We start from the raw sequence: 13601 nt of genomic DNA, 5'->3' as shown, positions 1-13601 counted from the left end.
AGTAGAGATGAAAGCTGTCTTTATGTCTAGAATCTGTGATGTGCCTTTTTCTTCTTTATTACCAAGATTTAGTTATAAATAAGGTACCAAACTTCCTGTTTGCCATTTTATTTTCTAAATATGGGAACAGGACTACATATAAGTTCAGATTTGTGGTGTTGTTTTTTTTAATCTGTAAAAGCAATTTTTCCCAAGATCATTTTTCTTTCCAGGGCTCTAATAATACAATAATACATTATTTTCTGTTACACAAGAGTGCTTATTTTTAATCTCTGCCTTTGCTGTTCAGAATTTGGTAGGTACTAAATGAACTATTTGTGCATGAGAGAGGTATGCTCAGCACAGTATTTAAAGGTTTGATGTTGCCTTTAGATTTGAAGGCGTTGCAGTTGCAACAATGGCTGTGTTGCAGTGTACTGGAGCTCTGTCTGGTGTAAGCGAGAGTTTTCCTCTGTGAGCTTGATGCTCTTGGGTAAATGGTGTAGCACAGTAGCGCAATTGCCTTTTCCCATGCTAGGGTAGTATTCTTTCCACTTTTTAACTTAGCTTTAACCAATCTTAAATCTCTATCCTGACTTCAGTGCAAAGGTACTATATGAATAGGCGCAACAGAGCAGGGTGGGGAAGTTTATAAGTACTGTCCTCAGCACGGTGGAATCTCACTAAGATGGTTAAATCATCACAAGAGTAAGAGTTTGAGGTTCAAAAGGTGATACATTTTGTAGGCCTGGTTTAAAAAAAGGCAGTGCTAACACAGGATTCTTCTTTAACTGATGGAGAGAAAGGCTTTGTCCCATTAAATATTTCCTGACTGTTTTCTCCCCTCACTGATTGCCAGTGATACTCATGAAAAACACAAGGCTAGGTTGCGAATATTTTACCCCCTCCTTCCCCTATGGGCTCTTGAAAGAGTATGGTATCCAACTCCTGTTCAAACCTCAGTGGAAATTGGCTGTCTGATTTCCATTCCAACACAATACATCATGAATATTAAAACTGCTAAAATATGCAGCTGTGTATGCATTTCTGCAAGTACTACAACTCTTGTAAAAGCAAAGCAGGCAGAGCTCTAAACATTTGCAGAGCTCTCAACAAAATACCTTCCTTCCTTAGGAGATGTTTCAGAGCACAGGTATTGCAAACAGGTGTGGGCAAGGGTTCACCTGCTTGATGTTGCTGCCAGTGCCAGCATCACCAAGAGCAGCCTTCAGGCATGCAGAGGAGGAGATGTTTTGGCAGCGGCTGCATAGCTTTCTGTAGAACCAGTGCAACAGTTTGGAAAAACTTGATTCCTTTTTGAGTAAAGAAGCAGCAGACGGTTGGGTATTCATAACCACTAAGGGCCTCTGTGCTCATTTTGGGTGGTAAGTCACATTTGAGCCAAACATAGAAACCCAGTGGTTTCCATAGAAGTGCCTATGGAGTGAGATGCCACACAAGTAGCCCATGCAAAATGTGGCCTTCATTGCTAAGAAAGAAACTAGGAACAAATGCTGATTTTTTTATTTTCTACATTCATCTGTTAGTAAACAACATTGTAGCCAAGGAAATTTGTATTTTTTCCTTTGAAATCTCTGCTTTTACAACTGTTTCTTCATGCAGCAGAGCGAAGCTTAAAAACAACAAAAACAGTTTTATAATAAAACAGTGTTTTCCTATTTAGCTTTCAGAAAGCAAAACTGAAATAAATAGTTGTGCAGGCAAGGTATGATTTGTAAGCAGTATTAGAATGAAGATAATAAAGAATGACATTTCACTAGAAGAACTGAGTTTAGTTGCATCAATCTTAATGCAGTGTTACCTTTTCTGCATTTATGAAAATAAAGGAATAAAGTGATTGTTCCTGTAAAACTTAAATATTACAATGTAGACAGCTGCCAGCAGAATACAGTCTTCATTAAGGAAACAGCTTTCATTATTAGAGGAAAATCTTAATTAAAAAATAATTTATTGCATCTTTGTTCTTCTTGGTCTTGGGGAATTGCTAAGTTACTGCTTATGAAACACAGGGCATATGAATAGTACAGCTTTACAATAGGAAATGTGTTCAAGGAAAATTGTCGGATTCCAGAATCACTGGTACTGAATGTTGATTTAACATGTGAATGTTCTCCTATCCGTTGTCTCTGAAATCCTATTGTTCTAGTTCATAAACTTTTTGGAGAAGATGATCTTATTCTGAGCTCATGATGGGAGCAAATTTAAGGTCTGCAATTGTCAGTGCTGCAAGGAAAAAATCAAGATGGTTTTGAGAGGAGGGGAAAAATCACCAGTAGGTATGCAAGTTAGAAGTGAAACTTGAATATACCATATCTCAAATTCAGTTTGGACTAGGGTCCATCCGGCTCAAGGGATAGGTGGAAGCTGTAGTCAAAAACAGCTGAGAAGAAATCTTAAGAACTTTATTGAAGCACATTATGAAGGTATAAATTCACTGGGTATGGTAAGGTAAGAAAGTATGATTTTAGGATATATTCGTAAGTAGTAGATAAATGAGATTATTTAACAGCTGGCATTAAACAACCATTAGTAGTCAGTAGCTATGTTTAGGCAAGAAACTACCATCTTAAAACCACCTAGCAGTGTAATTTGATCAAGAGGTCAAATTCTTTTTTGCACTGTATGTGCTCATTGGATTTAATTAAAGTTGTGTTACAATATCATAATACTTGAATTTAGGCTGGGAACTTTTTTATTGAAAAAAACATAAAGAATATCCTATTGATCTGATAAAGTAAACTTGGATGTTATTTTCAATCAATAGCTTTTAAAGAATCTTTTAATCAATTCTCGGGGAATACAGAAGTAACTGTTCAGTAATTTATATTGTTTCCTATGTTTTTAGGGCCAAATTTTCCTTTCCTCAGATTTCCTTGTAGAAGAAAAGTAGTTAAGAGGGGATGACAACTTTTCTGTGCGTTTCCGCAGCAGGAACAGAATGCCTGCTGTACCCTGTTGTGGTCTTTCCACTGCCTTCAAAGGGATTTGGATCAGACCCATAAATCTTTGTTCGCTTCTGTAGGCTATTTAAAGGCCTTGCTGCAGAATCAGGTTTCTTCCATTCCTATTCAATTCATAGGATTCACGGTATTTGACTGAAGAATACGTTCAGTGATAGCTTCTGGCAAAATCGCTCAATAGGGGGTCATTGTCTGCCTCTCATTATCAGAGAGGGCACGGGAGAAGGAGTTGTGAGCATCAGCAGTGGTACCCAGCGAAAAGCTGTTTACACCTTCTCTGTGTTTGTGGAAGGCCGGCCTGGCCCCAAACCAGGAGCCCCCGTTCTCCCCATCACTTCTCATCCCTGTGGCCTGGTCTCTCCAGGGCAAGCAGCGCTGCATTAGGCACGGCTAGGCCGCTCGGGTCAAAGGACAGGATGACTCAGCACCCAAGGCCATTTTCCATCTCTTGGGAGTTCTTTCCTCATCTGTGCCTCACTCTTCCTCCCTGTGTTCCCTCAGTAATGAGATGTCATCATCTGAGAGCAAAGGAAGGAATCTGACCCTATTCATACCGGCTTGTTTTTTTTCTCCGTTTGCTAACGTGCGTGGCAAGCGAGAGAGAAAGATGACTTTGCCATTGCACGCATGGTTTTAAAATGGTTCAATAAAATTCCTCCTCGATTCTAAAAATACATTACTTGCTCTTTGTGACTGTCTTTAACTGGGGCTCGTGTCTGGGCTTCAAAGTATGGAGAGCTAGATTTTCAAAATTGGAGGTGCCCAACTGCGGCATACCTCACATCGGCTAATACCTAATGACAATTAATACCTTGTGCGGCAGGTGTATTAGATACAGCTGCCCAGAGATAGCATGGGAGGTGGAGATGTGTATGTTTAGGATTTAAGAAATGCATTAGTGCATGGCCCAGTTGTCAGCATCTGGCTTTAATTCTGTAGGAACTGTTCTGCTATCCTCATAAAGGGGAACTAAAGAGAGAATGGAGTTCGTATTAAAAGCTGACTTTAGGTTGGCTGCTGAGTGGAAGAAATATCCATGTGTTTTTAATAGAATATAGGGGAAATATGACTAAAGGTATTTCAGATGACCGCTGTACATCTGCCTTTCCAACTAGCCCTACCAAACAGTAATTAGGAAGGATTCATTTGGAGTAAATGGGGTTTACTCCACAAGAAATAGGGGGGAGGAACGGGTTGGAGGGAGTGTTTTTTGCCTCCTGTAACACTTCCTCTCATCACCTTCAATTATCTGTTTTGTGGGTGTACAGCAGTGGGAAAGGATTTTTCCTTAGATTAAAATAGGAATCTCTTTAACTCTTCACTCCTACTGATATTTCATCCTGTGAGCTTTTATTTCTGACCGTCAGTGGCGATATCGTACAGTTCAAGGTTATTTTGTGAGAACTGCCTTAAAACACTGGTCGGTGCTGTGCAGAACTGTTGTGAACACATGTGGTTTTGGTTATATATCACATAGCTGAAGTTATAATGGGGTTTGACCACGAATAAATGAAGACTTCTGTGGTCTCTTGTAATTTGTGAATTTGTCTAATCGGTGTTGCAAACATCTTACTCTTGATGGAGACTACCAGTGCACTTTAGTGAAAGATTACTGGCCTTATAAAAAGAAAACTTTTTTCTTCCAAATATTTAACAATTTGGATATCTACTGTGTAGGGTATTTTTTTTTTTTTTTTTGCTCATTTGTTTTGTGGTTTTTAAAACATGAAGTGACGTGGGTGCAGGGACTGTTCGTATAGCCTCATTGTATAAGCAGTTCTATTGGCAAGGAACATTATGTTCTCTGATGTACTCAGTTTGGGGAAAAGTTTCAAGATAGTGTGTGGGTGATAAGTGTGCAAATTACATTATTTGTTTACAGGATTATAAAAGCTGAATGAGAAATGAATTCAGTATGGTGTGTTGCTTTTTCATTTGTGTCTCTTGAAGCATTGGTCTGTAATATCAGACGGCACGAAATCAGCATTGCTAAACTAATTCTGAAGTTGTTGGGTTTTGTAGTGGAATAGACCTAGAAAATGTACGTACAGTGACTCACTGGAAGGAGTAGGAGCCTTTGTGCTCCAAATGTGAATTTAATTTTTGCAGTTATGGGTAATATACAAGCTGGAGAGAAATAAAGTCTTTTTAAATGCCTTTTTGATCAAGAATGTGAAGTGCCACAATACCTGTTTCCTTCCTATAATTGCTCTTCTTGCATACCAAATAAATGCATCCTGTCAGATTTGATTTTTTTCATTTGTGTGGTGTCCTCTCCCGTGAAGTGCCTGTGAGTTTAGGTACATTACTGGAATGGCACTGTGGCAAAAGAGGGAGAACCAAACTCAGTCTCCCTGACTGCTATGTTTGACTTGAAATCCCTTCATGGTGAACTGGATGCAGAACTGGAGCTTGAGTTCCCTTGACTATGTTTTCCTTTCTGGCTGGTTTGTTACTGAATATTTAAGTGAGGTGTGTGTTTGTGCAGGTTGCATGTTCCTTGCTGATGTATGGAAATAATTATGCTGTTTAACCAGTGCACACAAATCACCAACTGGTTTTGTCTGGGCTGGATTCAGGGACAGAAGTTCTTGCCATCCTTGTGTCCCCACCAGGGAGATGAGGGCTTCCTAATCCTGACTGACTCACGCCTTGGACTAATTGCAAAGGGATGACTAAAAAGCCATGCTGGGTAGGATCAGCTCGGTCTTCACCACACGTGAGAGTGTTTGGTTTGAAATTCTGCAGTAATACAGGGATATCCTTAAATAGTACTGGTGAGCCTTATAAAATAAGGATTTGTTTAGTCTCTCATTGTTCTAAGGAATCCACAATTATAGCACTGGTTTGCACATGAATGTATGTTATTAAACCATTTTTAAAAAATGCATAATGCTTGGAGAGCGGTGTTTTGCAAAGTTGGAACTTGGCATTATAAACTCATTCTTTAGCATTTAAGTGAAACATGAGGATAGCGTGGACGTCTCTTGGAAGTTAACTCCTCGTGGTCCCTCTTGATGCAAGTCAACAAAGTCACGGGTTGCCCTTCTGCTTCTCTTTCCTTCTGTGGTAACCAAGTAATAAAATGTTTAAAGCAAGAAAATAAAACCCTTGAGACACCCCTTCGAGCCCATCCATCCGTCCATGAGTCCCTGCATAGTGTCAAACACAAACTCCTAATAGATCCACTTTATGTTAAAGTTTGCAGACACCTCATAAATGTTAAGTCTAAGCCAATATGAAGTCCTCTATCTCTTGGGATCAATGACCACTCCAAGGAAAAAGTACTAGTAAAAAAGAAGCCCAAGCTACTTTCTTTTCAAAGCTTGCCTCATACACTTAGTATTTTGAAAATTTATAATAAGCAAAATTTTCATTTAAAATCAAGGTAAATTTTCTAGTTAGTCATGTTGCTTTTAGAAAAGCATCCTAATCTGAATGGAAGGGAGTCTGATCCTCTAAAATGATTATATGTAAAGTACAATATTGGGTTCTTTGACTTTTGCTTTTAATTTTTGAGACATCAAGGTATATTTGCTTCATGTTCTCAGACTCTTATGTACCATGTGAGGACTGGAGGTATGCTTTCAGGAAGGGAAGGCTGACGTTCTTGTGTGATTATTTGTTTTGAGGAGCTGGGGTTTTAAATAAAACATCAAATAAGAAAAAAAATCAGAGGAATTGTCAATGTTGTCAGGACTTGAGTGCAGTTCAGATCAGTAGTGTTGAAAAGTTGTCATCTGATGGTTACGAGATGGCCTGTGACACAGAGCGGTTTTCTCAAAGACAGGTGCGTATTAGGTTGATCTAACAAAATTGCTACCTGCAGAAAGATGGGCAGAGCTGTGCTTGCTGCCCTCATATTAACTTAACCTGCCGTGAGGCTGGGAGATCCTGCTAATTGTGAGGGTAAGAAATACTGAGCTATTGGTGTGGGGAGCAGAGTCTATACACACTGAAGCCAAGCTTTATTATAAATTAAGAATACATGCAATTGTGCCATTGCTAGAATCTTCTTCAGAGGCTTTGTTCCCCTTTTGTCCTGCTGTACTAATTTTGTCAGAGATTCCTGCTGTGTTTTTTTTTTTGTTTTTTTTTGTTTTTTTTTTTTTTTGAAGCATTGGTTGGAAGTAACAGATTTGACCTGCTGGTGTGAGTCAGAAGTTCTGGTGCATGCTTAGGCAGAAGGATGTCTAGCACTTGGCTGAAGCTGACTCGACAGAAGAGCTTTTGATTCCCGGGCAAGTACACTGAGACCTGGCACCCGCCTCCGAGGGCAGCTGGGGTCAGTGTTACCACACACGTACGCACAGATTGTTCCTCTCCCGTAACACAAGGATCCTGGCAGTCTGTTCAAAGCTTACTGATTTCTGCTTTTAATTGGTGAATATACCCCCGGATGTGTACGCTCCTAAACCCCTTTCCTGTTGTAGGTGAGTGCCTCGTGAAAGCATAGGGAGCATAACTAATCCCCATTGAAGTAACGCACTGGGGGTGAATCATCTCAAACCCTGCAGTCAGCCTGGCAGAATCGTTGAATCTGAACTCGAAACGTAGGCGATTCAGTCCAGAGCTTCCATCAAAGAACTGCTCTTTTGGCCTCTTGTGGTCTTCTGTTTTCAAAGATGTTCCTGTTTAAATGTGCCTTGACTGTGTACAGCTGACCTGCGAGGAGCAGGAAATAATCAGAAAATGTGGAGCTGCTCTGTTATGCTTTATTTCAAAGCACCGACCTGCGCAGGATGCCATCTGAATGCCTCTGACCACCTTCTGTCCTCTCTGGGCCTTGCATGGCCCATCTTTTGTCATGAGGCTCTGTAAGTGAGAGCAGAGAGGTGGTTTGCAAGTCTTTTGCCCTTTTAATATCTGCTTGAACACATCTAAAACAAATCAAGGGAATAATATTTGTGTAGCATGGTCATGAAATCATTAGCAAGCTGGCTGGCAAATGAGATTTTTTTAAAAGGGAAATGTAATTAAATAATGACATAGTTGTAGTGCATTTTCATATCCTTCTAGACAAGCGTTCGTTATGAGGTTGGGTAAATATTAGATATTTATCACACAGGATGTTCAATATTTAAATTTCCCTGTAACAGATATATATTCCTGTCTGGTAGTCTGCTGCTCAATATTGAAATAGAAGGGCAAGTTTTTCTCATTTTGTTTTCTTGCTTGGGTGTCAACCTGTAATGCAGAAGCATTGAGCTCATTGAAAGTAAGATTTTGCCATTGTAATTTCCCAGTGAAGTGGTAACTCCAGGCATTAAGGTTCTTGTTTCACAAGTGTCTTGTAGCAGCCTGGTCCTGAAGAGTCCAGTCAGTGGCAACCAGCACCTGTAGTGGGTACTGTGGGATAAAGGCACAGAAACTGTTCTTTTGGCTTTCATGGGATGTCTTGCATACGTTGAGCATTTGATGTAAGGACTTTTTCAGAGCAGGATGTAAATCGAGGGTACTCTAATCTCTTAGGCCCAAATAGCCATGGTCTTTCTTGTAAGCATCTGTACCTACCAGGTGCCACAACATGACATGGCAAGCTTATACAGTGAGTACTTAGATAAAAGATGAGTCCAGCTCCAGGCTGGGAGTAAATTCTGCTTGGGTAATTTTCTAATGCTCCAGATGTACCACAAATGGACAGAAAACACATCACCCTGTCATCATTTTCTAGTCTCTAGGGAAGAAGCTGCAGGTGTTTCCCACAGTGCTTAACTAGGATGCAGTTGGTTCAGGAGAGATGGAGTTATCACATTGCTTCTCAATTAGCAGATCTTGGTAGAAATTTAGATCTAGAGTCTTGTGACTACAGTCTTCTCAGGACAGCAAAAGACCGTGAAGGCAGAAGGAAATTTATTATTAGACTTTGTGTCTGGCTTGTAACTGTGCCACCAGTTGGAAGGGAGTTTTTGAGGTGTGCAGCGTAAGAAATGGCTTATGCTGAAACTAGACTGGAAAAGCAGAATTAATTGTGTTACATGTGATGCCTTCCACAAAGGTATTCTCATGCTGTCTTCCTGTTATCTTCTAATTTATTTATTTCAGTAGACATACACCAGCTATTTGTAATTTCGAATGCATTAGGAAGCAGTCAAAACAGTGACAGCTAGGTCAGAAAAACAGATGCATTCCTCCATCGTAATTGCACATGATAATCCTCTCCATTGTTGTTATTTTAAAGGGAATTATGCTGATTTTTAAATTAGTCTTTGATTTGTCTTCTGTGTAAGAACCATTGTTGAGTTTTCTTTGCCTTAGGATTGACAAAACCACACTGTTTGTCATTCAGTCATTTAGTATCAACCTAGGCAAGTGCAGTGCTGTTCTGCAGCAGAACTGTATAAATCAAAAACTAATATTTGCTACTACCTTTTTAAAAGTTGCTGACATCCTAGAGGGATGCTAAATGAGCCTTATTGATGTTTCATTCTAATTAAATACAAGGTAAATGTTCTGTAATTGCACCTTTCATTAAAATGTGAATGCGTGATTTGCAAGCTTCCCAGAGCTGCCCTTTAAAAAATCATTGGAAAATATTTTGGTCTAGTGGCAGTAAGTCACTATAGCTTAGCAGTGTGTAAGTAACTTAATAAGCTGCTGGCATTTGTTTTGGAGAAATTGTCCTTCGTATGCGAAGCTGTCTGACTGCTTGCCTATATAATTCTTCTTCATGTGAAATAATATGATAAGGTGCTCGGTATCAAATTGAATGCTTCACTATAACTGGCGCTTGGCATCTTTGTGCGTAGACTGTAACAGTTTCACAGTAGAGCTATTGCTTTGTGACAACCACAATGATTTCCTAATGTCCAGAATTCTCATTTAAAAGGTAGACCACCTACTTCTGCTGCTGGCGTAGGTTTGAGGAACTGCATGGTGTGTGGTGGGGTTGGGTACCCCCATTGTTTTTGGCATTGTTGAAATGGATAGATGTTGAAATTGTCCTGTCATTACTCCAGGTGTGCTCATGCCTCCAACGAAAGCCCAAAATGTCCCACGTTGTGAGAGAAGATGGGAAAAATTTACATTCTTGCCTGCTTGATATTAGGATCCGTATTAACGGTTTAGACTATTGTGTTATGAGAGCATCGATTTCATCTGTTACAATGATTCCTTTTAATGAAATTGTTCAAGGCTCAGTTCACCACAGAGGAGAGGCTGCTCTCTGCATTATTGGAGCCAAGTTAAGGTCACGGATCTTGGCTCTTCCATCATGAGAATCGTTCAATAGAAAACATGGATGGGCCAGAGAACAATTTCCAGCTAATTCCATGATTGCTTTGAAAGCAGCGGTGAAAAGCACAGGAGTTAACGAGTCTCTTCATTACTTACTCCATTCCACCTAACTCAGCAAACGAAATAATAAAAAAAAATATTTTTTTTTTTAACTGAAGCTTTTTTTTTTTAACCTGTCCCCAAAATAGATGTTTCAGCTGTTAAGGAGGTCTGCCTCTAGTGAGAGGATAGATCAAATGGTTGAAAGTCTGACTCTCCTGCTTTCTGTTCTCCTGTCTCTGTGGCCTTGAGGAAGTCACTTCATCTTTACTTCAAACTTCTCATTTGAACAGATAACGTTTTCCCACTTTGTGAAGCTTCTGACTTTGCAGTGTTTGAGCTGCCAGGGGAAGCGCAAGTGCAATTTACCTACAAAGTATTCCTCTTGGCCAGCACAATTAAAGCACAATGTTTCCTGTTCCTTAATCATCTACTTGTTATAGGTTTCAAAAAAAAAAAAAAGCAGTCCAGGTCTTCTGTATTTCTTCCTACACTGTGTCTGCACACAGTCCTCTAAAAAGAAAGTTGGGCAACCAGAGAAGAGCTACACAAATACGAGAGTTACCATGAAAGCCAGTATCTGAACTATTAAAGAAATAATTGTCATCCCATTTATGTGTATCTGTGTATTGAACTGAAAGCGTGTTGCTGTATACAATGTGATAATTATGTAGAAAAGATGCTTTGTTGTATGTATATAAATATATAATTTAATATAATCAGTATCTATAACAACTATATGTAAAATATGTGTGTGTGCTTGTGTGCTAATATGTAGATAAAATTTACTACCTGGAATAATAATTGGATATGTATGATTATATATTTCATGCTCAGGATGCCCTTGAGCAACACTTTCCACTTCAAAGGCATTTGAATAGGTTACTGCCCCATAAGTATCTTTATGGTGGCAAAATCAGAAAGCCTGTCTTTTAGGGCATAGTTTGTGCATTCCCTAGATAGCACTGATAGAAAGCTAATTTCCTTGTTTTCATGTAAACAAGGCAAGCTGCAATTCAATGTGTTTTGTCTGGCACAGAAGAAACAAATGATAGTAATAATACCTACCTCTTTTCCAGCACATCTCAAACCATTTGGTCTAACTATGAGTCAGATGCTATCAGAAAATACCAATTCCTTGTGTGTAATCATGGCATAAGTCTTGAACACTCCCTTAGAGTTACACTGCGTCCAAGAGTAAAAACTGAGGTACCCAACAGTTAGGGCTTGCATAACGTGGAAAAGACAGAAAAATAGTCATAGAATCACAAAACGGCTTGGGCTCAAAAGAACTTCGAAGATAACCTCATTCCAACCCTCCTCCTGGGGGTAGGGACACTCACCATTGACCAGGTTGCTCAAAGCCTCATCCAGCCCAGCCTGGCCTTTGAACACTTCCAGGGATGGGGCATCCACTGTGCAACAGGTGCTGCCTCGTGAGAACAGAGCAGAGGGGGAAAATCACTTCCCTTGCCCTGCTGACCACCCTTCTTTTGGTGCAGGAGGATCTAAGGCTGTAAGTGCACAAGGCTGAGTCCTCCTCAGGGCTGCTCTCAGTCGGTTTTCTGCACAGCCTGTTTTTGTGCTTGGGATTGCCCTGACCCAGGCTCAAGACCTTGCCCTTGTTGAAAAGTAATTCAGGATTATATGCTTTGAGAAACATGCTTTCAGCAGATGCAGTTCATTCACAAACACACCTGTGTTGGGTTCTCATCTTATTACAATACAGACATCAGGGGAGGTTAACAATCTCTTTCTGTATAGCTCAGCTGTGCTTTGTTCCTAACTCCCATCTCCAGTCCCAGCCTGGCAGGAAGATGGAAGGGGAGCTGTTCATGCTCAGTGGTGGCTGGAACTCAGGTGGGCTTCTCTGATGGTCCCATCAGCCCTTCTGTGAGCATGCTGCTTCATCAGTTGCTTGCTGTTTCCTTGCAATTTGTCTGCCTGATATGCTTTGATGTAAGAAAGGTCTCTACAAAAAATTTCGCTGGGAGGTGCACCAAAATATCAGGAAAACATCAAGAAGGAAATCTGCATTTTTAAACTGTGATTTGTGCACCAATCCAAGGACTTGAAAGGAGTATGTCACTCTCGAAGACACTTCACTTTTAGGAGCATGCATCTTTTAACAGTTGTGTGGGGACAACTGGAAGGAAAAAAAGTTAAGAGAGAACACTCCTGGACTCAATATTGTATCTTAACTGCAGTGTTACTGACGTGAATGTGATTTCTTATCTCCTTATCTGGTCTCTCTAAGTGATGTATGACTTCTGCATAGGCTGCTCAGCATTTTTTTCTGAGTTGCTTCCAGCTTCAGAGATGCAAAGAGCTCAGCTCTGCAAGGAGGGGCCGATGGGATGAGATGCATGTCCTGCAACTCTTTTTCACTGATAGTAGGCATTCATTTGGGTCAAGATTTAAGGCTAAGACTAGAGTACTTGGATTCATGATTACTGAGTGCTCCTTAGAAATAACTCAAGTGCAGCATGGAGAAAAAGCTTTGTCAGTCCTCTCCTCTCCTGAGGAGACCCAACATTTGGGTTGAAGTAGGGCAAAAAGACTAGAACTTTGAGGACTGCCCTACAGTTGCCCGGCTTTGCATTCCTACGCTTTGCCCAGTCTAAAATATCAGAGAATGAGCCACGTGAATAAGTAGGATAATATATTTTGCAGAACTTAAAGGCAACAAAATATTCAGTTCTTGGTGCATGGCCATAAAGAGGAATGGAGTCAGCATCCTTGCTTTTAATCAGAGCTGATCTGAACTGCAAGAAATGGTTTACTGCTCCAGCTTTTGAAGACAGTTACTCTGCCTAATACTTGTTTTCATTATATCACAGTCTGTCAACCAACACTAAACACACCAAAACACTTTCTACGTAACGACAGAGATATAATTCTAAGGATGCGTGTATTTTCATATGAAGGGCAGCGAGGCCCTAGAGCGTGTCCAGAGAAGAGCTACGAAGCTGGTGAAGGGCCTGGAACACAAGGCCTGTGAGTAGTGGCTGAGGGAACTGGGGTTGTTTAGGCTGGAGAAGAGGAGGCTCAGGGGAGACCTTGTTGCTATCTACAACTACCTGAAGGGAAGGTGTGGGAAGCTGAGGGTTGGCCTCTTCTCGCAGATAACCAGTGATAGGACTAGAGGGAATGACCTCAAGTTGCACCAGGGGAGGTTCAGGTTGGAATCAGGAGACATTTCTTCTCAGAAAGAGCAGTCAGGCATTGGAACAGGTTGCCCAGGGAGGTGGTGGAGTCACCGTCCCTGGGGGTGTTTAAGGAAAGATTGGATGTGGTGCTTGGGGACATGGTTTAGTGGGTGACATTGGTGGCAGGGGGATGGTTGGACCAGGTGATCTTGGAGGG

The 13601-nt window shown here is 40.6% G+C and overlaps 1 protein-coding gene across 17 annotated transcripts in view; it reads left to right on the top strand.

The window, feature by feature from the left end:
- The window catches only part of RBMS3 (RNA binding motif single stranded interacting protein 3), a 695185-nt gene that overhangs the window by 284001 nt on the left and 397583 nt on the right, over positions 1-13601 (top strand). The window lies entirely within an intron of this gene.

This window comes from Anas platyrhynchos, chromosome 2 (assembly GCF_047663525.1).
Source record: "Anas platyrhynchos isolate ZD024472 breed Pekin duck chromosome 2, IASCAAS_PekinDuck_T2T, whole genome shotgun sequence".
Lineage (NCBI taxonomy): Eukaryota > Metazoa > Chordata > Aves > Anseriformes > Anatidae > Anas > Anas platyrhynchos.
Note: the sequence above shows the minus strand (reverse complement) of the source record. Positions and strands in the feature narration are given on the sequence as shown.